This window comes from Panthera tigris, chromosome A3, assembly GCF_018350195.1.
Source record: "Panthera tigris isolate Pti1 chromosome A3, P.tigris_Pti1_mat1.1, whole genome shotgun sequence".
NCBI lineage: Eukaryota > Metazoa > Chordata > Mammalia > Carnivora > Felidae > Panthera > Panthera tigris.
Window position 1 is genome coordinate 107,004,973 of NC_056662.1, and position 25,646 is coordinate 107,030,618.

General features: G+C 37.5%; 2 long non-coding RNA genes across 2 annotated transcripts; both read right to left on the bottom strand.

Annotated features, from left to right (window-relative positions):
* Window positions 1–1,217: 1,217 nt before the first annotated feature.
* On the bottom strand, window positions 1,218–5,031 carry LOC122237395. The gene is made up of 3 exons (XR_006215914.1): window positions 4,901–5,031; window positions 3,964–4,148; window positions 1,218–1,390 (listed from the first exon to the last, which is right to left on the bottom strand). It is a non-coding gene; the product is annotated as an uncharacterized LOC122237395 (long non-coding RNA).
* Window positions 5,032–17,029: 11,998 nt separating this feature from the next.
* Window positions 17,030–25,626, bottom strand: LOC122237396. Its single transcript, XR_006215915.1, has 3 exons — window positions 25,558–25,626; window positions 17,451–17,533; window positions 17,030–17,158 (listed from the first exon to the last, which is right to left on the bottom strand). It is a non-coding gene; the product is annotated as an uncharacterized LOC122237396 (long non-coding RNA).
* Between the last annotated feature and the right edge of the window lie 20 nt (window positions 25,627–25,646).

Sequence of the window (25,646 nt, forward strand, 5' to 3'; positions counted from 1 at the left end):
TGAGATTTTTCTCTCCTTGCTAACTTAGCCTAAATGATTAACCCTTCCTATAATTACAGTCTCAAGCAGTTTGCTTCTAAAAGCACTTGGCCTATTTCTGGGGTAGAAAACAGTAGCTGTAGGTTTATAGCAATTCAGTGTTAGAGTTTTAATCACAGTGCAGGGAAGGAGGAAAGAAAGCCCTACCAGCTTGGGGCCATGGAAGAAAGAAGCAAAAGTGTTCCTAAAATGTTAATTTCATAGCAAAGGAAGGCAAGAACTCTGACGCTGTCATGACCTTTGTGGGAGTTAACCTTACATGCAAACTTTTGGCTTTTCAGAAAATCTAATTTGGGGAGAGGGGTATTTTCTTTTAATTGTCAGTGACGAATAAGACCGAGGTCCACTGTGTTTCCTCCACGTGCTGAAATCACATCACCAGATACGGCAGATATACGTGTGCACAACACAGAGATCCATCCACTGAGCCCCTCTGCAGCTTATTCTATAACAACCAGACACATCAAAGGCTTGCAGAGAGGTTTTAAACCATGTTTACAGGTGCTCCCTATGCTACTTTATAAAAATAACATCAGAGCACAAACTGTTTCATAAACAAATGATTTCAATATACATGTTGTGTGTGCAGACATTTGCCCATGGCATGGAATTTAACGACAACAGTTGTCTATATAGATATATTTTTTAACCCCCATCCTCACCACAACTGTTAAGCACTTAGGTAGTTCTCCAAATAATACTTTGTACATCTTTGTGCACATTTCTGATTATTTTCTTAGGAAAATTGTCCTCAAAAATAAAATTTCTGGGTAAGACAATATGTATATTTCAAGAGTTTTGAAATATATAGTTTTGAAATATATTGCCAATGTGACAATCTAAAATATTGCATCAACTTACATTCCTTGAGCTATATTTTCACACGGCAATTTGAGTTTTATCACATTTTTAAACCTTGCCATTTTGATAGGTGAAAACCAGTGTCTCATTGTTAAAAGATACATTTGTCCTAGTGGACAAAATATTTACATATTTTCACCATATAGGATTATCTTCATTTTTACTTTTTCAAATACTTTGTCCATTTTTCTATTAAATTATTTATCTTTTTTATATTTGTTGGAATAGTCCTTTTGTGTGTTAACAAAATCAACCCTTTAGCACCTAAGTGCAAAATATTCTCCCCAATTTTTTTATTTCATCTTAATTCCATTTATGGTATTTTTCTTTGGATTCTGGTTCAGTGTGTTTATATATCTTACATGTGCCAGTAGCCTCTTTTCTTCTTTTTCTAGCACACTTTAAGTTGCCTAGATTTTGGAGCCTTTATTCCTCCCAGAAATTGACTTCCTTCATCCATCCAATATTTGTAACAGGTTGTATTTCATGTCTGAAAAGAATGGATTGTGGTGCCTGGCTGACTCAGTTGGAGGAACAGGGTCGTGAGTTCAAGTAGAGATTACTTACATAAAAAATAAATAAACAGAAAACTTAAAAAAATACAATATGAAAAGAATGGATTGATTATTCAATAAATGGTAAACAGGCAATTAGATACCTAGAAGGAAATAAAATTTAGATTCTTACTACAGGCCTTAAACATACACATAGGCATGTGTGATTTCCCAATGAGTTCAAGATCTAAAGATAAAATAAATAATAAAACAAAACACAATAAATAATGAAGTAACTAGAAAAGGCAATGAAAAGAAATAAGGTCTCAAATCTCAGGAAAGAATCTTGTACTCAAGTCCAGCAGGGTAGCTGAAGCAATGGGGCTTGAAAAGCAGGCATATGGATGATATCCATATGGAGTATAGAGCCCAAGGACCTGGCCAAATATATTGCTCTGCCTAAGAGAATCTTCCCACATCCATGAAGGTTTAGGAGAAGAACCCCAATGATGACTAACCATGAATGCCCATCTCTGGGAGGGTATTGTGAGAGATGCACATAATTGCATTTAAAGAATATAAGGTAATATGGTAGTTCCTACACATCTGACTGGAGTTACAGACTCAAAACTGATAGATGATAGATTGATTGATAAATAGATAGGTGATAGATAGATAGATAGATAGATAGATAGATCAAAATCCAGATTCGGTATATTTTAAAACTCCTGCAAAACAATAAAAATACAGTGAAAATGGGTGAAGTATATGAATATAAAACTCACAGGAATAATATACAAGTGGGGAACATACATATGAAAAGATCTCTAACTCATTATTAGTCAGGGAAATGCAAATTAAAACAACGATGAGACATCATTCTTTAAAAAGCTGGCAAAAATCAGTAACATCGATAATATCCAATCTTGGGAAAAACTAGCAAACACTCTCAAAGGAGTGTAAATTGGCACAGTTCTTTTTGGAAAGAAGTACCTTCTCATGTTTTAAACGTACAAACATTTGAGTCAGAAATCCACAGGTGCCCTTCCTAGAAAAATACTTGAAACTATGGGTAAAAGTGGTGTAAAACTTTTTTTTCAGCATTATTTTTCAGTTTTATAGGAAAAATTTCAATTAACACCTTTGTGCATTATTTTTGTAAGCATGTATTTGTATAGAAAAGAAGTGAATTTGCTGAGTCCAACGTATACACGTTTAAATTTTTTGTCAATAAACTGACATTCCACCAAAACGGTCTTACTAATGTGCTCTCTACCAACAGGGTTTGAGAATGCCTATTTCCCTGTTTTCTTGGCAAGAACAGGTATTGTCAACTGTTACCAAACAGTGACTGAGAGGATAAAATCTGTTAAACAACTTGCCTTTCCCTAGTTATTAGAGAGGGTTTCAGTTTTTATGTGGTTAAACTGGCTTACAGTCTCTTTTATAGCTCTTGAGTTTTAGACATTTTTCCTAATGCTATTTACTTTTTTACCTTTTGAAAAATTGTAGTAAACTACACATAAAATGTACTAGCTTCACCATTTTTAAGTGTACGGTTCAGTAATGTTAAGTACATTCACACTGCTGTACCTCCAATCTCCAAAACTCATCATCTTGCAAAACAGAATTTCTGTACATATTAACCAACACTCCTCATTCACTTTTTCCCCAGCTCCTAGCAACCATCATTCTACTGTCTCTCTCTATGACTCTGGGTTCCTCGTATAAGTGGACTCATACAGTATTTGTCATTTTGTGACTGGCTTATTTCAATGCACTTTATTTGAAAAACTAGAAACGACTTAATAAAAGATAGAATAGTTAAATAAACTATAATATATCCCTACCTTTTATACCATGAAATTATTTGCTTGTTTTATAAAACAGATGTAAATGCGCTGGCCAGGCAAGAGGGAATGATGACTTGGAAAAAGATCACCATCTTGGATGCAGATGGTAAAAACTGGCCAGATTCTGGACACACTGTAAGTTAGCGCCAACAGTATTTACAAGTGGATTGGATAAGGGAGTTGGAAGAAAGATGTCACTAGTGTTTCTGACCTGCGGAAAGGGAAGATTGGAGACAGATTGGAGATGTCTTCCCAAGATTGGGACTATGACTGGAGGAACAGTTTGGGATGTGCAGGAATCAAGAGTTGGCTTTTGGTCATGTTAAATCTAAGATGTATAATTGACATCTACAGTTGCATATGAAAATAGAAGAATCATTTAAGAGCATTTATTTTAATTCACTGTCTCATGCCTTGAGATTAGAGCAATATGTGTATATTTTTTTAAAGGATTCAGTAACTTCAACTGGCTGGATTTTAAATGTTTTTTTTTTTAACATAAAAAAATGAGTACCATATGCAAATACAATCTTTTAGCTAAATTTGCATTTTAATATGGTGGCCTATTATACAATGCTACCACCTGTGTAAAATGAGTCAAACATGGCTCAATAGGACTTGGATATAATTTATAATGTAAAATAGAACTATCACATTTGGTGATTATCAAAACTGCAAGCTGAATAAAATGAGAAGTTCCATCTGTTACTACCTACCTTTCACCCTTACATGAAGGGAATATAAAAGGGAAGAGTTATAGGAGTTTCTCCAAGTGGTTGCATAGAATGAAAGTTCCCATTTGGCAAGGACCGTGTGTTATTCATTTTTGTATCACCCACAGTGGCTTGTGGGGAGTAGGCGTCCAATTAACGTTAGTGGAGTTTAATCAAAGTCTATTGAGCTGTAAAGAAAAATGTCACAGTCATTATTCAATACATTTGCACAAGCATTTGTTATGGGATGTTAAAAAAACATAGCTTAACTTCTGGTAACTTCAATTATCTACAACACGGATAGTAACTGAGAAAACAAGTGAAAAAGGATTAACTACCATAAGAATACTTGTACTTTGCTATTTGAGAGAAGTTGGTTGTCACCTTCAGGCCAGAGAAGGGCTTAGAATTAATTCTAAGTAAATTAAAATTCATTGATTTAATAATAGCATATACATAATAGCATACACAGGAGGGCATCTAGTTTATCCTAGGAGCGTATATAAGAAGACTTACTCTAAGTGCTGATACTCAGACTCAATCCTAAAGACTCCTAGTCCTGAAGCAAACAAACTCAGTGGAAGATGTCTTCAAAATCTAATCAGAGGACCAACTCATCTCTACTCTTGAGCCCATCATCATCTGAAAATCGATTAACTTAATAATTCTATCAAGTATCTCTCTTAGAGCCTCATCCTCTCCTTTCATAAAAGCTCTTTCTTCTCAGCATAGAAATATGTTCATCTTCTTCATCTTTGTTATCTTTTGCTCCCATGACTCTTCTAACTATTGCCCGACTTCTCTTCTTTCCTTTACAATCTTTTATAAAACATGCTCTGCTCCCTCAGCTCCCATTCATTCTTCTTGCTGCTTTACCAGTAATTAGTCTTGCCCAGGTTGCCAATGATCTCTTGCCTGCCAAATTCATTTAATATTTTACCTTGTCTTCCTTGACCATTTTTTCTCCTTCTGTGGCTTCTCAAGTCTTTCAGTGACTGTCCACTATATTATAAAAGTTCATGCTAACAGGATTTTGTGTGAGGACTTACCCAGTTTGAGAAACCAGTTTTTATTTCAGAAACAAATGCCTAGAAGGAAGTAGACGAGGATATATCACAGGGAAAGCATATTTAATCAGATAATCAATTTACAAATATAATTTAAGAAGCACGTGACAGAATTAATGGCCTCACCAGAGCCTTTACTACCAAGCTAGGGTCATGGACAAGAGCAGACCAACATTCCTGATCTCTGTAGACAGGGAGCTCTCAAGGAAGAAAGAAAGAGCAGACTAGGTAATTTGAACTAACCTTCTCACTGAGGACAACTAAGAAAACTGGACCAATAAAATAAATTAACTTACAAAATTATGCAGTACCGCTAGGCCAAGACTAGACGAGAGTTAGAAAAAGTAAGCCCAGCTGCTCAAAGCTACATTTTTTCCAAAGGCACTTGCCTATGATGGAAAAGAAACTATGAAGTTCATTTGCATTTTGGTGTCCTCTTGAGGCCAAAGAGATAGGAATCAAAGCCTGGACACTGCCAAGGGATGGGACTCTGATCAATTAATTCCCACTTTCATTACGAAATTGAAATTTCAATTTATTTATTTCAATTCAAATTATGAAAAACATGCCCTCAGAATAGATGTGAACTAAAAATCAGTAAACCTCAGCAGGAATTTGTAATCTAGTCTCTAATCAGCAAGATGTCCAGGAATCTCAAGCTTTGAATCAAGGTTAAAGAGGTCCCAGAATGGTACCACTCCCAAACACCTAGCTGAACCAGATCAAAGTCCTCTTTGGGAGAAGACACCATCATCCTAGGCATCAAAACATTTCCCTAAATATCTTTTAAATACAATGTGTAGCACAGACTTAAAGGTAACCAAGCATACAAGGAAATAAACACCTTAAGAAAAAAACAATATAAACAACAAGTAACAGAAATGATCCACAAATACAGTTTACTCTTGAACAACACTGTGGTTGGGGGCACCAACCCCTGTGCAGTCAAAAATCCATGTATAACTTCTGCTCCTTAATAACTTTACCAATAGCCTACTGTTGATCGAAATCCTTACCAATAACATAAACAGTCAACACTAAAATAAGCTAAAAAAATGTTATTTAAAAAATCATAAGGAAGGAAAGAACACATTTACAGTACTGTACTATATTGAAAAAAATCTCCACGTAAGTGGGACCCAAAAAATTCAAACCCACATTGTTCAAGGGTCAACTGTATATGATGTATTGAAATTGCCAAATACACACTACTAAAAAAGCAGAACAACAAAAACCAAAACCATGTTTATTATGTTGAAATAAATAAAGGTCAAGATTGAAAACTTTGCTGAAACTAAAAACCATAAAAAATAACAAAGGCGAGAAGAAAAACAACTAAAAGTCTAGAACTGAAAAATACAATTTTTAAAATCAAGAACTCAGCAGATGGTTTGAATAATATATTGTATACAGAGAAATGCAGTCAACTGAAACACTGAAAGTCAACTGAAAGGTGAAAAGAAACTAGAATATAGCACAAAAAAATTCAGAAAAGAAAAAAGATATCTGGAGGATATGTTGAGAAAGAGGAGGATATCTGGAGGATATGTTGAGCAACAAACGTTTTGTTGCTGTTCCCAAAGAAAAAGAGAAAGAGGATGTGTTAGAGGCAATAGCTGAAGACTGATGAAAGACATGCATCCACAGACTGAAGAAGACAAAAATATTCCAAGTAGGATATATACAAGGAAATCCACAATTAGACGCATCATATCACAAAGGCAGAAACAAAGACTAAAGGGAAATCTTAAAAGCAGTCAGAGTAAAAAGAGTTTCAAAGCATCAAAAGTTAGAATTATAGCTGGCTTCACAATAGCAATAATTGAATCCAGGAAACAATGGAATATCTTCAAAGTATGGGTGTGGAATTCCATATCCAGCAAAAATATCTTTCAAAAATCTGGGGTGCCTGGGTGGCTCAGTCAGTTAAGCATCTGACTTCAGCTCAGGTCATGATCTCACAGTTCATGGGTTCGAGCGCCACATCAGGCTCTGTGCTCAGGCTCAGGGCCCAGAGCCTGCTTCAGATTCTGTGTCTCCCTCTCTCTCTGCCCCTCCCCTGCTCATGCTCTATCTCTTTCTCAAAAGTAAATAAATGCAAAAATATCTTTCAAAAATGAAGACAAAATATTAACATTTTCAAATTAGGAAAAAATACTAAGTCATCACCAGAAGACCCATGTTAAAGGAAATTCTAAAAAATATACTTCATGCAAAAAAATAAATAAATAAAGATCTGAGATGGAATCTGAAATGCAGTACAGGATAAAGGATGAATAAGGTGGTAAAAATAGGAGTTAAATATGAAAGAATATTAGCTGTATAAACTAAAAATAATGTCTTATAATTTTTAAATAAATTTTTAATAACAAGATTACCTGGAAACAATAGCATATTGGGAAGGTAATTAATGGAATTAATAAGATTCTTGGATTACCTTGGAGAAGGGTAAAAACCTTGATTAATTTAGGCTTTCACAAATTATTTTTGTTAATTTTATTTATCTGTTTTGAGAAAGAGAGAATCCCAGGCAAGTTCTGCATTGTCAGCCCAGAGCAGAGGCCAACACGGGGCTCAATCTCATGACCCATGAGATCATGACCTGAGCCGAAATCTAGAGTTAGACGCTTAACCTACTAAGACACCCAAGCACCCCTTGACTTTCACACATCATTAATGATTATTTTTTGGTAACTATAAGGTAACTTCTAATTTTGAAGGTAACCCTTAATAGAATAAAATAAAATGTATAATTTTTTGAATAATAGATTTTTAAAAGATGGAATTATATAACTAAATTCAAAAGAAGACAAAAAGAGAGAGAGGGAGAGAGAAACAAAGAATGAGTATGACAAGTAAAAGACACATAATAAAATGGTAGATTTAAATCCAAACATTCAGTAATTTCAGTAAGTGGACAGACTCAGAACTAGAAAGCCCTCCTCATCTAGTCACAGTAATGGCTGGAACAGTCACAGGCCTCTCATGGACACCGATGGAGGCAAGCCGCCTTGTAAATGTTGCAGCAGGGAGAAACAGAACAAAATGCATTCTTCCTTGGGGCAATTTGATCTCAAAGCAAAGCAGAGGGGAAGGGTGTCTGGATGTCCACTTCCTGTTCCCACGTTTACTAGGCAAATAATTAACTTTTCACAGAAGAAATGTATGAGGGGACAGAGAACTGTCAAGAATATTACAATGATTGATAAAGCTAGGGAAAAGTCCACCCACCACCATAGAAATATTTATTGCTCTAGTCTAGGCCACTGTAACATATTTGGTTGAGGAGAGGTTAGGGACAGAGGAAGGGAGGGTACATATAAGGTAAATCTTAAGAAAATTATAAAACCTCTACCAGGGTTAGGGAGGAGTAAGGAGAACATCTCAGATTTTTCCAGCACTTATTAGGACAAAAACAGAGAGCAACAGGAGCAGATAGGAATGATTAGGAGAGATTGAGAAGAAGAATTGGTTAATATAAAATTTCAGATGAAATATAATTCCTCCAAGGCTGTATGTCTGTCTTAACCTACATCCCTTGAAAAATATCATTAGCACAGAAGCGCTTTTAAAGAAGGTGCATTTTTCAGCTAAAATTGGACAGCAGTTTCAATCAAAGGACTCAAACAGAGTTAGAAGAGATATCACCTCAATCCCTCCATCTTTAAAAATAACCCTAAACTAGACACCTCAAAAAGCTAAAAATGTACCCTATATGTAAAGACCTCCAGAGAAAGATTTTACACGCCATCTCGGTGATTAATTTTTAGCACTTAACACAAATTCTTTTTTTCAACTAAATTATCATTCACAACTTGAACAGGAATTTCTTTGAAAAAGAAAACAAACCCAATTAATTTAACCTACATCTTAAATCTAATTACTTTTCCTCCAGGAAGATAAATATTGTATGAGTTCTATAAGGCTGGTGGTAAGATGCCCTGTGGAACTGTAAGGCAAACCTCCCCACAAGAAGACATAAAAGTAGAAAGCGGCACAAAAACGGAAAGAATCGCTCTTCATCCTTATTGCCTGACAGATCCGGTGTAGTCGCAGGATTTATAATGCTGAAGTGAATTGCTTGACTTTGTGGAAATCAATGAAAGTAAAATTCAATTTAAACTTTTTATTAAAATAACATAAATTTTAAGATGTGACTTTCCTGTCAAAGTAAATCATCAAGACGTAGTAAGGACTGCTAGAGGTAGAACCAGAGAACCATCGTTCGAGCACATGAATTATACCCTGAGGAGCAGAGTGTTGGCCCTTTCGGGCCTGTCACAAAAAAAAGAAGTTGGGCCAAGTCCATATACTCCAGGCACACCATTCTTTCCATGTCAGTAGTCTCTAGAGATAGTGATTGATATTGCCAAGTCCATTATACAGTAATCACCAGAAGATTAATTATTAAAATTACTGCAATTCCTAAAATCGCTGAAATTCGGGAAGGAGCCATGGTATACACCGTCCTTTTCAAACACCGTGATAGAGCTTGAAAACCGGCAATGCTATAAAGAACTTACACTTGTAACATGACATTGAACTAGCCCAGGCTGCTGGCTCCCTCTCCTGAACCCTACCCTAAAGAAGCGAAAGTAAAACAAAGCAAAAAACAACCAAGAAGGAATCAGATGTACTTTCAAAAACTAACATAAAACTCCTAAGATACCCCTGGAGACACTGAAAATGATTATGACTGTGAGTGGACTGGAAACGGTAGTCTCACCAGAAGGTTTATAAACCAGGGCCTGAGCTTCAGACTCCTCTCCCTGGACACTCATGAAAAGCCCACGTAGCAAAGACCCCAGGCAAGATAAGCTCGGAAGGAAAAATGGCATACGAAGAACATAAATGCTATAAAACAAAAGACAATGAACAATAGCAAACAGCAAACAGAGCTGAATTAACGGAAGGAGCAGATTAAGAGTTTAAAGTAGGCAGAAGATCAGGTATTGGTGACATGATGCAGAAATAAGAATCTTAAAGAACCAATGAAGAATCATGAAATGCAGTATATAGATGGAGTGGAAAACTAATTTAGTGAGCTGGAAGACCAAGACTAAGAACCAGTCTAGAAGGATTCAGGGATGGATTAACAGAATATATGTGGGATATTATGAGTGTATGTTAGAGATATGAAAATAAAGCATCACTCTCTGCTTAATAATATGATGGGAAAATAAACAGAAGGAAGCAAATATCTGAAGAATTAATGACTGATAGTTTCCCAGAATCAAAGATGAAAAGACTTCAGGTTAAGAAGGCATACAGAGTGCCAAGGGCCAAACAGGAGAGACAAAAGGAGAAGAAAATCCAAAATCCAGATATCAGTGGAGGAAAACCAAAGGACTTCAAAGTCTATGGGAAAATTCTAAAAGCTTCTAGAAAGAAAGAGTAATTCAACTACAAAGAATAAAATTCAGATTATTCATTCTCTCAACAGCTACACTAGAGAAAATGGAAAAATACTTTTAAAGTATTTCAAGAAAAGAACATTAAACTTAATATTTTAAGTCCAGTAAGTCACATTTAAATAGAAGGCAGTAAGAATATCCTTTACATACAAAGCCTCAGATGTTTTTTTTTTAATTTTTTTTAATGTTTATTTATTTCTGAGACAGAGAGAGACAGACAGAGTATGAGTGGGAGAGGGACAGAGAGAGACACACACACACAGAATCAGAAGCAGGCTGCAGGCTCTGAGCTGTCAGCACAGAGCCCGACACGGGGCTCGAACTCACAAACCGTGAGATCATGACCTGAGCCGAAGTTAGTCGCTCAACCGACTGAGCCACCCAGGTGCCCCCCCGTTTTTAAATTTTTATTAATGTTTATTTCTGAGACAGAGAGAGATAGACAGAGCATGAGTGGGAGAGGGACAGAAAGAGAGGGAGGCAAAGCCTCAGAAGGTTTACCACACAAAGACCTGCTGTGAAAACATTCTTAGAAAGAATATTTTAACAGAAAGAAAAAATAAATAAAGCCAGATATAAAGGAAATCAGGGTGAGCAAATAACTTAATAAGGTTTATTTTGTCTAAAAAAGGAAGGGGGTATGTATATTATGTATATTAATACATAAAAATCCATAACTAAAACAGGATGATACTAAGTACCTTGCTTCAGAGAAGAGGGAAGTAGAGGTTGTAGTCAGAGAGAAGAAAGATTCCATTTTACAGATGAGGAAATGAGTCACAGAGAGGTTAAGAAACCTATACAAGGACACACAGCCAGTAAGAGGCAGTGCCAATCATTCAAAGTCAGGCCATCTGGGGTGCCTGGGTGGCTCAGTCAGTTGAGTGTCCGACTTCAACTCAGGTCATGATCTCACGACTCGTGAGTTTGAGCTCCATGTCAGGCTCTGTGCTGACAGCTCAGAGCCTGGATCCTGCTTCAGATTCTGTCTCCCTCCCTCTCTGCCTCTCCCCTGCTCATGCTCTGTCTCTCTTGCTCTCAAAAATAAATAAACGCTACAAAAGCATTTTTTTTTAAGAAGTCAGACCATCTGATTCAGAGTACAGTCTTCAAGGGGGAAGACATAAGTATTGACAAAATCAAGAACTATGAAAGAAAAGATAAACATAAGAGAGGTCTTAGTAAGGTTTAAGTAACCATCAGATAATTAAAAATATAAAATGTAACTGTCTTATGTCCAGGGTAAGAATATTTGATTTATTTATTGGAAGGAAGGAGAAGAGAAATAAATTAACCATATAAAAGTATGATAAAGAAATAATTTTAATTAGATGGCCTCAGTACCTCTAAATATGACCATAACTAAAATAAATGTAAATGGTTAAAACTAACCAAGAGAAATAGAGTGTCAGATTGGCATAAAAATAAACAAAAAGTAATATGCAAAAACAAGTCGTCTACAGAGATAAATTTAATACAGACAAGTTGAAAATGAAAAGGAGGAAACAGATATAATAGGCAAGTACGACAAAAAGAAAGCCAGAGAAGAAATTTTCATGTCAGATAAAAGTAAATTCAAGGCCAAAAATGGCAGGGAAAAACATGAATATGATACATGGATTAAAAGATATAAGCCAGGGGCTCCTGGGTGACTCAGTCAGTTAATTTCTGGTCATGTCATGATCTCGTGGTTCGTGGGATAGAGCTCCACACTAGCGCTGATAGTGTGAAGCCTGCTTGGGATTCTCTCTCTCCTTCTCTGCCTCCCCGCCACTCATGCTCTCTCTCTTTCTTGATAGATAGATAGATAGACAGATACATACATACATACATACATACATACATACATACATACATACAAGCCAAAAATGTAAAATGATTATATCCCTTCATTTGGTGCTTATCATATTCCAAGCACTATTCTAAGACCTTTAGATGTATTAATTCAACTAATCCTCAACAACCCCACAGGATAAATATTATTATCATCCCCCATTTTGCAAAGAAGGGAGCTGAGGCACAGAGGGTTAAGACACAGAACATGCTAAGACTGTCTGATTCAGAGTTCACATTCTCAACCTCTATTTTCTGCTAATATTCTAGATTGTAAAGTAACAACTGACAGGTTTTAAGGGAGATATATCAAGAATAAATGATAAATTTGGAAATTTTAACATACCCTATGGAAATTGATAGGTCAGGTAGATAACAAAGTAATAGAACATGGGTCAGCAAATCATGGCTTACGGGCTGGCCACCTATTTTTGCAAATAAAATTTTATGGGAACACAGCTATGCTATCTATTTGCATATCATATATGACTGTTTTTGCATTACAAAAGCAGAGTTGAGTAGTTATGACAGAAATTGTATAGCGTGCAAAGCCTTAAATACTTACTTTCTGTCCTTTAGGAAAGTTTGCCAGCACTTGCTATAGAAGATTTAAACAAAATTAACCGGCTCAACCATTGATAGAAAGAGCATTATACCCAGAGAAGAGACTCTGCACATCTTCCAAACAGTGCATTGATTACCATAAAGCTCTAATTCTACCCTCCTTGCACAATAACACAGGTCTCCAAAATATAACCGTAATCACAATATTATAGAATAAACAAACATGAAGGCCAAATAAATAAGATGAAAACCACTGCCTTAAGAAAAGGCATTTGAATGTGACAGTGAAATGCACAGATCTTTGGGGCTAATTTAAATGAGCGTAGAGGTATGGACTAGTAAAACATCTCAATGCAACTGTGACTATTAGTCAATGAATTTTTAATAAGCATTTACTATACAGTTACTTGAAGTATCTACTGCACATCTCTTGAAAGAGAAAGCCAGTAAGAGCCTGGGCATTGAGGTCAAGCAGCAAGAATTCTCTTCTCAGTTCTGCCCCTTAGCAGTCAGTGTATCTATGGAGAAGTCACTTAACCACTCTGTGCCTCAATTTCCTAATCTGTAAGATGAAGCTAATAATAACACCCACCTGATTACAGAGTTATTGGGAGTAATAACAAGATAATGTAAACGAAAGGGGACTAGCATAGTTCCCAACACACAGGAAGTTTTCTATGATACTATTGAATAATATCTACTGATAAATGGGATACCACTCAATTGATAATTGGGAAACCACCATGACTCCAGAAACAATGTGCTGTGAGATTACTTCCTTCTACGTTTTTTTTTCATCTTTTTCCTGTTTTAGTCACTGAAGCAGCCATATTTTGAGAGACCAGTTTGCTGCTATCCACTATTTTCTCATTTAGTAAGAATATCCAAGCATAGAAGCAAAGAGGTTGTGGGAGAGGAGGCAGGGAAAGAGCCTGACGTGTATAGTAAAGGGAGAATAGATTCAAAATGTAAGGAAATCCAAGTTTAAGAGGCTATCTTTTATTTAGTTCTGTGAATATCTCCTAATAATGACTGTCATAAATGATGGTCAAGGCAGAGATGTTTTTATGATCAATACCATAGAAAGCAAGATGTTTGTGGCAAGGTTCTCTCTGATAGGGAATCAATTTTAAGAACAGAAGTACAAAGAATATATTCTCTTAGCTCTAACCATGATGCTGTTGTTCAAAAAGCTCTAACTCATTCTGATCAGGGGTGAAGAGATATAGAAACAGGGTTATCAGACTTCACCACAATTTAGAGAATCCAATTCTTATTACACAGGCATCAAAAATAAAGGCAAAGCAAGAAAAACTGGCAAAGCTCACAACTCAAAGATTGGGTTTAAGAGCAGAACTTGGACCCAGAATAGGTCATTAAAGACGCTTGGGGGAAAGTTCAACTTTACATACCTCTTGAAAAACACTTTAATTTGTATACTCAAAAAATAACCATAACCTTTGTAATGAAGGAAGCCTAGGGAGGAAGATTAGAGTATGTCTATCATTTCAGATAAAACTTCTTCCAAGATTATGAATCTCTTTTGTAGGAAATTTCTAACTGCGAATATTATCCTTTATATAAATAGAACCAATTGATTCATGGCTGACATTGTGTATCATGGGTTTCATGTGATCTGAGACCCTTTATATAAAATGTGGGAACCTCATAAATGATCACTGGAAACCCTTAAGGCCTTCTTTTTTTCCAAAGCCATTTTTTTTCTCCTATGCCTGTAAGTCCTTGTAGGGCAGTATGCTGATTATCTCATCAAGGCTCAGCCATAAGGACCACAATTGGTCATTTTCATTGAGACTGTTTTTTAGAAATACCCAAAATAAACTCTGAAAAATCAATAGTTTGAGTTGTATCATTGTCATAAGGTTTCACTGGTAGAATTAAAATTTTTTATTTAAATAAATTATAGTATCAACTCCAAAGGAAAAATAACTAGAACAAGTTTATAGACACTCCATCTACTGATGTGCCTCTTCCTAGAGTATATTGAAAAAAGATTTTTTTTTTGGTTTCTAAATATTTTTATTGAATGATGCCTAACCATACACAAAACATATAGCCTTGCTGATTTTCAAAGTCAAAGCAGCAACACTAAGCAACTTGGAATTTGATTCATTTTTCATTCTGACATTTATCTACTGAACTTGTTGAACAGTAAAAAAAAAAAAAAGAGAGAGAGAGAGGGAGAATAATGTCACACTTCATAAAATCTCATTTCTATAGGCAGTGCTAGTGTTAATGCAATCAAATAGCACAAACAGGAAAACACTTATAAAAAATTGTTTCCCGTGATGATTACTACTTTTTAAATTTGTTCCTCAGGTCATATCTTATCACACTTCTGTTTACACTTAATCCAGGATGCACATAGGATGATTTACCTCTGCCAGATATTGAAGCTTGGATAAAATAAACAGTTTTCATTTGGTGCCATAAAACTTGAGACCAGAAACAAGGCCATCGCAATAACTCAGGGAGGCAAACAGAACAGCGCAGTCCAAACAGAACGTTGTTTTTCTCCTCTCACTTCATAAAACCGAACTGGGCTAAAACCATGCAGTCACAAGGCATCGGGCAGCCTAGACCACATCTCTTGAAGGCCCTGACCTCTAGAGACTTCTGTTTCTCCTGCAAAACTATTTTATGAGCAAAATTTTATGATTATCGGTTGCCCTAAAGAGAACATGAGGACTCCCATATAGTGCTACAGTTTGGCTAATGGTGAAGCTATCTCCCTTTTCATGGATATTTTTACAAAAAAAAAAAAAAAAAGGCGCTCTTCCTGGTTTTTAGTGTTTGCTCTATTCCTTATCCCCCAAGTACATTTAAATGAGTACTCTTCTGGGGCGCCTGAATAGCTCAGTTGGTTAAGCGTCTCACTCTTTTTTTAAATTTCTTTAATGTTTATTTATTTTTGAGAGAGAATGAGAAAGAGAGAGCGTGAGCAGGGGAGGGGCACAGAGAGAGGGAGACAGAATCTGAAGCAGGCTCCAGGATCCCAGCTGTCAGCACAGAGCCTGATGCGGGGGTCGAACTCACAGACTGTGAAATCATGACCTGAGCCAAAGTTGGACGCTTAAACGACTGAGTCGCCCATGCGCCCCAAGCATCTCACTCTTGATTTCAGCTCAGGTCATATACTCATGGTTCGTGAGATGGGGCCTTAGATCAGGCTCTGTGCTGATAGCACAGAGGTTGCTTGGGATTCTCTCTCTCTTCTCTCTCTGCCTTTCTCTCTCTCTCTGTCAAAATAAATAAACATTAAACATTACTTTTCTTTTAAAAAATAAGCCAAGGTGTAGCTAGTGAAGAATTTTCCCCACTGTGATCCCTACAAGAACCTCTATGTTTGTTTGTTTATTTATTTATTTATTTATTTATTTATTTATTTATTTATTTTTAGAGATGGAGAAGGAGGGAGGCGCAGAGAGAGAGAGAAAGAGAGATGCATGAAGTTTGACGCAGGGCTCAATCCCATGACCCTGGCATCACGACCTGAGCCTAAAGCAAGAGTCAGATGCTTAACGGAGTCACCCAGGCACCCCAGCCTCTTCTAGAACTTCCCACCTTCTGATACACTACATAGCTTCTTTATTATGATAATGGTTTCTTTGCTTGCCTCCCTCACCCCCTAACTAGAATGTAAGTGCCACAGAGGTATTTTTAAAGACAAAGACACTTGTTTTGTTCATTGGTGTTTCCTTCCCATGTGCTTAGCAAAATCATGCCTGGCACAGGGCTGACTGATACTCAGGAAGATTTTTTTGTTCAATGAATGGATATTATTTTTTAAAAGTAGATATGCCATTCTACCACGCTTATGTTAATGACTAGAAATATAAAAACATAAATGTTAAACTGAGTAAGAATTACACCAGCCATGGTCTGTTTTTGATCATTTTATCCCAATATATTTTATGGGAAATATCATGAGCTTTTGTGATAGCTGTTACACATTTAGACAAATTGTTTTAGAGTTTTAGCCAGGTTTTCTGAAAATCATTTCATCCTGGGGATTTATTTGCATGTAGTTTGAGTTTGGTCTAGGATACCCTTTGTTTCAGTTCAGGATGCTTTTGTAAGCAGATAATTAAGGAGGGAGCCACTGTTAGGGAGATTGAACCATAAAGGCATTTATTGTTTACTTAACAAGAAAAGTAGGTAGTCCAAGAGTTCAACAATGTTATTCCAGATCCAGATTCTTTCCAACGTTCTGCTTCCCCATGATTAACTTGTTGGGTTTTTGTTCTTAATACTTGCCTCGTGGTTGCAAGATGGCTACCAAAGCATGAGGCATCATATCTGCATTCAAGACAGAAAAGGGGAAGAGGCTACACCATTGAGTTCTCTGGTATCTGTTTCTTTTATCAGGAAGGCAACAAGTTTTCCAGAAGACCCAGCAGAATTCTACTGGCCAGAACTAGGTCACATGGCCATCCTCAGGGAATAAAAAGCTGGGAAAGGCAAATAGCTAGCAAAGAAGAACAGGATAGCCTTATAATGGTTCTCTATCCTAGGAGACTTTTAAACTCCTAGTGCCTCGGCCCCACTTCAAACCAATTAAATCAGGATCACCGAGCGGGGGAGCAGGAACCTGTATACGCAGGTAGGGATGAGAGCCACATACTGGATCATTCAAGAGTCTAGGATGAGGCAGCTAGTCATCACAAGGGAAATCTGGGTTTTGTCAAAAAGAGAAGAAATAAAGAGGATACGTTAGGAAAGGAAATAACAGTGCCAGCCACAACCTTTTACTATTAGTCCCATAACTCTACTTGAAAAGACTCATTCTGATGTTCTTTCTGACCTTCATTAGCAGACATTTATTAAGCTCCTCCTAAGTGATGGCCCCTGGAAACAAAATATGAATAAGTTCCATAATTTAGAGACTAGTGAAGGGGGCAACCATGTAAGGAAAAAAATAATCTATCAAAACCCAACATGCCAGGGGCTGGGGGAAGAAGGAAATGGGAAGTTGTTCAGTTTTGCAAGATGAAAAAGTTCTAGAGATCTGTTGCACAACAATGTGACTACAGTCAACACGGCTGAACCACACAGTTAAAAATGGTAAATTTTATGCGAGGTGGTTTTTACCACAATTAAAAAAACAGAAACGTAGCAAAAAAAAACCATTCTGGTAAATAAATCCAAATAGAGGGATAAAGCTAAAGAGCTAATGGGAGAAGAATGACTTTTTTTCATTCATCAACATCTTTGCAAGTGGGTAATGATCCAGCTACCTTTTTCAGCAACTGTCTCTGCCCTGTGATTTCAGGCTTTGTGATCTGATCTGACACCTACCTTGCTTAGAAAGGGATCAACAGAGATAAACGTCAGTCGCTGCCCTCTGGGACACCCAGAAACACCATAATGGGAAAGGAATCGGCAGGCCAGACAGCCAGAACATCAGACCATGGCATGTACGAGTTCCAAAAATCTTTAAAGGATTGAGCCTGCACCATTTTTCAGTCCTCTTTATAAATAGGCCAGTATCTCACTGATGATTCCATTCATATATTTGAAGATACTGAAGGCTTTTCTTAACCTTCCTTCATTTCAGCAAGCTAAACAATTTCAATTCCTTTTAACCTTTCATGTAAGATTTATTTTCCTTAGCTCCTTCTTTAATTTTTCTCCCTGAACTTCTCCACTTTCATATCCATGTCAAAACGAAATGATTATAATAGTCTGAAAACTACCATGCTAAATCATAGTTAACAAATATAAAATTTGTGGTTAGCTTATAGTCTACTTTAGCAGTTAGGCTTATAACAGCTAGATTTGGATTAAACTTGTGCCTACTCTTTCTCCATATTTTTTCCTTGAATTTGCTCCCATCAGATTTATCTTATTATAAAGACATTCTTTTCTCAAATATTTGAATATCACTGAGAGTACCTGGGTACAAGGCGAACCATAATTTTTGGGACACCTGGGTGGCTCAGTCAGTTAAGCATCCAACTCTTGATTTCAGTTGGGGTCATGATCTCATGGTCGTGAGATCGAGCCCTGCATTGGGCGTTGTGCTGAGCATGGAGCCTGCTTGGTCTTCCCTCTCTTCCTCGCCCCACCCCCCATTCTCTCTCTTTCCCTCTCGCTCTCAAAATAAACAAATAAACTTTTTTAAAAAGAGATTTCTTGGGGCACCTGGGTGGCTCAGTCAGTTAAGCATCTACTTCGCCTCAGGTCATGATCTCACAGTTCATGGGTTCAAGCCCCACATCCGGCTCTGTGCTGACAGAGGGTGGGGGGGGAAGGCTAACCATAATTTAAAGAAGAGAGAAGAGCAAGAAATTTCTAAATCAAGTTATCACCTAATGCAGTTTTCAACAAAAGTTATGTGTAGGAATATTTTTAATTCTGTGTATGGCCAGTCTGAAAGAGCAAATGTGTATCACATTGCTCCGGAATTATTTGGATTAATGATGGTTTTGAATTATTTGTTATAAGTGCTCTACCTTCTGAGGAAATCAAACCCTTTAGAAATGTCACTGCTATTCTTAGTCCACAGACAAAGAGCCTCTAAGTTTGTAACAGCATTTCCCCCCCTCCTCCAACACACACACTCTTTCACAACTTTAGAAACTCATCATTTAAAAGAAGCCAAACTCACTACCACAGTGAGGAGAATGCTGCCAACTTAGAGAGCATGTGTGTTCAGCCTAAAGTCTGGGAAATCCACACTAGCATCTAACATCCAATGCAGACAACCAATATAACAGCCAGTACAAACTATGTACAAGGTCCGGATAACGGCTTTACACAAGTCTGATTAATGTGATTAATCTATGTGCTAGTGCAAAGCTAGTACTATTTGAAATTTTATAGAAAAACTAGCAGAGAGTGAAAATCCAAAAATATAAAATTGAGAATGTTAGGCTCAACCCCTGATCATAATCCCCCTTAGTTAACCTGTCCTGGGTTGCCCCAAGATTGCAATGTCTACCCATGCTTAAATATTAGACACTTGGTTTATATCAAATTTATTGTTCCAGGTGAGGGACAAATTCAGCTGCACCCAGCTGTCAACGGCATTTTCATTATTTGCCATTGGCCTGCAGCACCCCCCTCTGCACATTCCTTGTTAATAGACCCACACACTTAGGTTTCTCTTGGCAGCTATGCTCTGAGTTTCTGATTCTGCTGAATTTTCTGACCAAAGTCAACCAGGGTCCATGTAAAGGGTGCTGCCTCTTTTCCATATCACAACACCCTGACACTATGAATCCTAAAATACCTCAGGCAAAAAGCTATGTTTTGTCTATTTGTTTTACTGAAATTTGGGGTCACTGAAGACAGTTCATGGCAGCACCAGAAACAAATTTCAATTGAGTATTGAACATCCTTAGAAGTCCTTCAGGTACCATACTATAGGCCATCTCTCATTGGTTGTTTAACCCCACCGGCCTCAGTTTCCCACACTGTTGCCCCATATGTCCCCTTTCCTTATCAGGTCTTTCCCCCTCAGGACATTCCCTATCTTCTGTTGACTTTAATGCAGAACAGTTTGATAATTTCTATATGTCTCCGCTTGGTGACTTGAAGCCTTGCTAAATTCCATCAAGGATATTTCTTAAAGATGATTTGGTACCTAAGATGAATTCTGAGGCCAGCTTTTAATATTTTTCCCAACTTGGCTACATTTAGATCTTTTGAACTGTGTGAGGCAGATAATCTGTATAGTTTAAGTTGACCAAAGTGACAGGGCAATAAAACAACATGTCTTGATTAAAGATGTGAGTATTACCTGCCTATAGTATAGGCGCTCAGCTAGTACCAAATAATTTCCGGCATCATGTCCTACTCTGAAGGTATTTCATGAAGGAACCAAATGATAGCCTAACCCTATATTGCAGGTTGCATGCTTTTATCTTGTATCTATACTGTTTTTCTGGTTAGCCAAGTAATTCATATTATAAAAAATTATAACATTAAATATTAGTATATTCTTAATTATTAAATTTCAAACTTTTTTTTTATTTTAGAGAAAGAGAGTACACAAGAGGGGGAGAGGGGCAGAGGGAGAGAGAAGTAATCGTAAGCAGGCTCCACACTCAGCATGGAGCCCAACGTGGGGCCCGATACCACAACCCTGGGATCGTGACCTGAACCTGTATCAAAAGTCAGATAGATGCTCAACGGACTAAGCCACCCAGGCACCCCATAATCAAACGTTTTGAAAGAAAATTGTTGAAAGGCAAGCCTGATTATATTTTTCTGATATGTATCAGAAAAAAATTTTCAAGGGTGCTAAATTCTATTTTTCAAAATAGCACAAAATGTTCACAGGCAGTGAAAAATTATTGCCCCTCAACAACAACAACAACAACAAAAATACAGAGTTGAAAACATAATAAGCTTGCTTGCTCCACAGTCCATTCTCAACGATCATGCCAACAATAGAAGGAAAGTTGACTGAATTAGGCCAACATTCTAATAAAATCTTCAGATTCTATTCTGCCAAATACCATTCACATTAAAACAAGGTACTCTGTCTGTATTTCTGAAGAAATAGAATCTGTACCTTGGTTGTTTTTGTTTATTTGTAGATCACATTTGCTTGAGTTTTAAGGTGATTCTGTTTAAATTGCACTGATAAAACAGGCAAAATAAATGACCATCTACTAGAAAGGAGGGAGTCTTACCAGAAAATGAGACAAATTTCAAAATATGGGAATCCTAGCTGGTTTGGGATATTTGAGGGGCTTTCCTCATACTAAGAAATAGGATGATTGTTAATAACAAGCCTCTAATGGAAAAGAATCCATAGTAAATATACACATAAATGCAGTACAAGAAAAGGAATATTAAAACAACAGTCTGAGTGAGGTGAACAGAACTGCAAGAAAATGGCTTTATTTTATTTAGGCAATATAGTTCATCCAAGTAAATTAAAGAAAATTGTATATTCAGTCATTTGTTCAGTCAGAAAATGTATCAAAGAAATAACTTCCATACCCCCTTCCAGATGGGATGTTATAAAGGTCTATCAGATGTGAATACAGTTTTATGAGCTCAAAATATATTTAAACAAATAAAATCACATCAAAACCCCCAGTGTTTTGAAATATGCGTTAAATGCATGTCGCATTTTTCCAAAAAAGCACTGGATACCTAGACTCTATTTGTACATCAAAATAATAATGAAATAATAAGTTCATGCACTGCATAACTAAAGCAAGATAATACATATAAAGGAATTTTCCCTCTAGATCACAACACGGAGATTACACTTTTTGAATTTTGATGTTACATTAAAACTACAGTGACATAAAGCTAATGAATAAATAATGCTCCACAGGCAGTATTGATATACACAAGGCATTAATGTTCTGCTAAATTTTCTCTTTTCTGACTATGTATCTCAAGGAAGCACCACTCCAGGTGGTTACCGTGTGCACGTAAGTGACTACTCTACGGCCCATAGCTTGTTCTCAAACTGCGTTTGCAGTTGCAGCCGTAAAAATATGTTGTTTCCTTCTTTCACAATCCGCACTGACTTGGTTGGAATGTGTGTGTCCAACAGACTTCTGTGCCTGTATCTGAGGTTTTGCCACAATGCCACAACTCCATTGACTTCTAAAAAAACTGTAAGATCCTAAAGTTACTACGCTGGGTTGTGTGAGCAAAATCCACTGTGTCTCCACCGTATGCACAAACCTTGGGCCTCGGGCGCTTCAGAAGACAGAGAATGTCCTGATTTGGCAAAGATGCTCAGAGGGAGATGAGAAACCACAAACATAACAAATGTTCACTGGTCTTCAGGATAAGTTCACTTATTCAACTTCATTTACTTACTAAGTACCTACCATGTGCCAGGCTCAGCTGCTTTCTTTTCCTCACCATATATCACATTTTATTGTCATTCTTTGTATGTCTCTCTCAGCAATCCAGCACCATCACCATTACCACCCATTAAACCGAACGTTTCTCACAGGCTGGAACCTTGTCGTATTAACAGACATACTAACATGGAATCAATAAATATTTATGAATGAATAAATAATAAAGGTATAAAATATTATGTAAATGGAAGCATGCTAGAAAGGCAGGAGAGAGCATTCTGGAAGAAGTGGCATTCTGCCTCAGCCTTAAAGAAAATAAATGGAAGAGAGAATTCTAGACAAAGGGAGCAGTGGAAGCAAAAGCCTGGGAGGAGGGAAAGAGTGGGTGTTTCAAAGAAGTTGGCAATCGAATCCATTTGGGATACAGCAATGGTTCCTGTTCTCCTTAGGAGAGGGGCCTGGCTCAACACCAACCCCACTCAACCGTACCAGAATACAGGGTGGGGGGCAAATATGACATCGAAAAGACCCCTAAGGTCATTCTGACAAGTATTCCTTGTTAAGTGATATTATTTATAAATTGTGTGGGGAGGGATAGAGAGAACGGGGTCCCTCTATTCCCTCAGTGCCCTCCATTGGCCTTAGTCCTCCACCCTTATCCCCATATTGCACTCACAAAGGCCCCTGCTGGTGTGGTGGTTATTGCAATCCCTGCCGGCTGAAGAGGACGTCTTTAGTGAGTGGGTTTCCAACTAGTTACATTCCATCCAATTCAGCACACATTGATGGAGAGCCTACCATAGGCAAGCCAGTGTGCTCTTTATGGATGCCTAGATCAATGAGATCATCCCATCCTCAAGGATCTCACAACCTAAAGCATTTGCATTTTAATACCTAAGTACATGCATCAAACGCTTTTAAGAATGAAAGGAAATGCCAATTGCACCAAAACATGGAGATCTTGAAGCAAATAATCAAGCCCTAAATTCCTTAAACACTCCCACTTAAAAGTATATCTGTTGTAAAATTGTTTCTGCCAACCACCAGCTTCCTACCCGTTGAATATGTGATATTGAAACTGCAAAGCTCAGCTGGATATGCAAAGCGTCTATAGGGATCAGTGGTTCTTTTCCAGTAGAGACATTTTTTTAATGAGAAGCAGAAATGATGGAGGAAAGAGTATTTGAGTCACACAGAGAGAATTCCAGGCAACTCTCCTCTCAGGGAACCAATTATTTTCTCCCTAAAGAGGCAAAACTCCACCTATTTCCTCTCATCTCCAATACTGTATGATGAAAGGCATTCCCGGAAGCGCTGTGCTACAGCAACGCCCAAAGATGAGCAAATGCACTTGACTCCCCGACCCCAACTGAAACAAGAGTAGCTCCAGACTGATAGTGCCGACCAAAGGTTCTGGGTGGCGGAAAGACCACAGAAGAAGAGAAAAGAGGATATAAGGGGAAGATTGGCTCTGCAGGACTGAGCCTCAGCTCAGCAGTGGTTTGGCAGGAGAGCATGTTGCTAGCCAGCCCTACACTGGAGAAGTCATTTCTTCATCCACCATGGGCAGTGTTACCATAACATTAGCCCTACCACCTGTCTACCTTGATCTCCATCAACTTCCCAACTCATGTAATTATGCTCTAATAGCACCTAACTGCTGATGAGGCCTTCCTGTCTGCCCCACCCCGCCCCCCACACACACACTCAAATACTCACTCACATTTGCATCTGAGTCTGGCAGAGAGTGGGTATCCATAATTTGTTGAACTATATTTCTGGGTGCTTACTATCTTGGGTACAGAATGTAGGAAGTACTAAGGAGGTTTCCTGGGTGTCCCCAGACATACTAGAGTACCAGGAATCACAAAGCATAAAGCTAAGTCAACTGCCAAAAGAATGAAAACATAAATATGGAGGCAAAAAAAAAGAATGAAGGAAACTAAAGAATTTGCCAACATGAAAGGTTCTGAAAAGAAGTTTGAGGACTGAAACTTTGATACAGTCATGTTATATGATTCCATAAGAATTTTCATAATACTGTCCAAGTAGACCATGAGCTGGGGTGAGGTGGGGAGGAAGAGAGGTAGTATCTGCCATTCACCTAGGTATCCCATTGAACCACATGAGAGGCACTTGCCAGAAAGATAGCCAGCCGTTCATTTAATAGTTTCTATATACTGTCTCTTCATATAACTACATGTCGACTTCTATACAACAGAGCTTATGTAATGCTGTCCACTTTGTCATATGGATTCTATTCCTCCCAAGTAATATTTTCATTGCCAATTCAAAATTCAAAATTGGGCACCTGGGTGGCTTAGTTGGTTAAGCATCCCAATCTTGACTTGGGCTCAGGTCATGATCTTGCGGTTTGTGAGATTGAGCCCCAAATAGGGCTCTTTGCTGCCAGGGCAGAATCTACTTTGGATTCTTTCTCCCTCTCTCTCTCTGCCCCTCCCCTGCTCTTTCTATCAAAATAAATAAATAAACATTAAAAAGAAAGAAAGAACATTCAAAATTAGAGTAGTCCCTTCAAATACTGTTAAGACAGCCAATTAAACCAGGTGGCCCAAACTAGACAGTGCATTCATCATTACCTTCATGGTGAATGAACTTAGAAGTGCAAGAAATGTGAACATAAAAGCATTCCACTGGAGAGTGAGAATTTCTGCTCTTGGTCCTGAGGATTCCCAACTTTGGCCCAATTCTTGGTGAAGACAGAATAGGGCTCCTTATGTCAGGAGAGTAATGGCGAGTGATAAAGAAGAGGGGAGGAGAAATTTGGGAGAAATAGAAGCTCGTTATACTGGCTATCAAGACCAACCTCAGCTCTATGCCACCTGTCCCTTGGCCTGTTTAGGGATCAGCTTCCTCAATCTCAAAAATAAGGCAAATGGATTAGATGATATATACCGTTTATATAGATTCCAATTACAGATCCCAACTGTATGCCTTCCATATGTGACTCCAAATAGTTCCAATACCTAATCAGGGAAATTCCG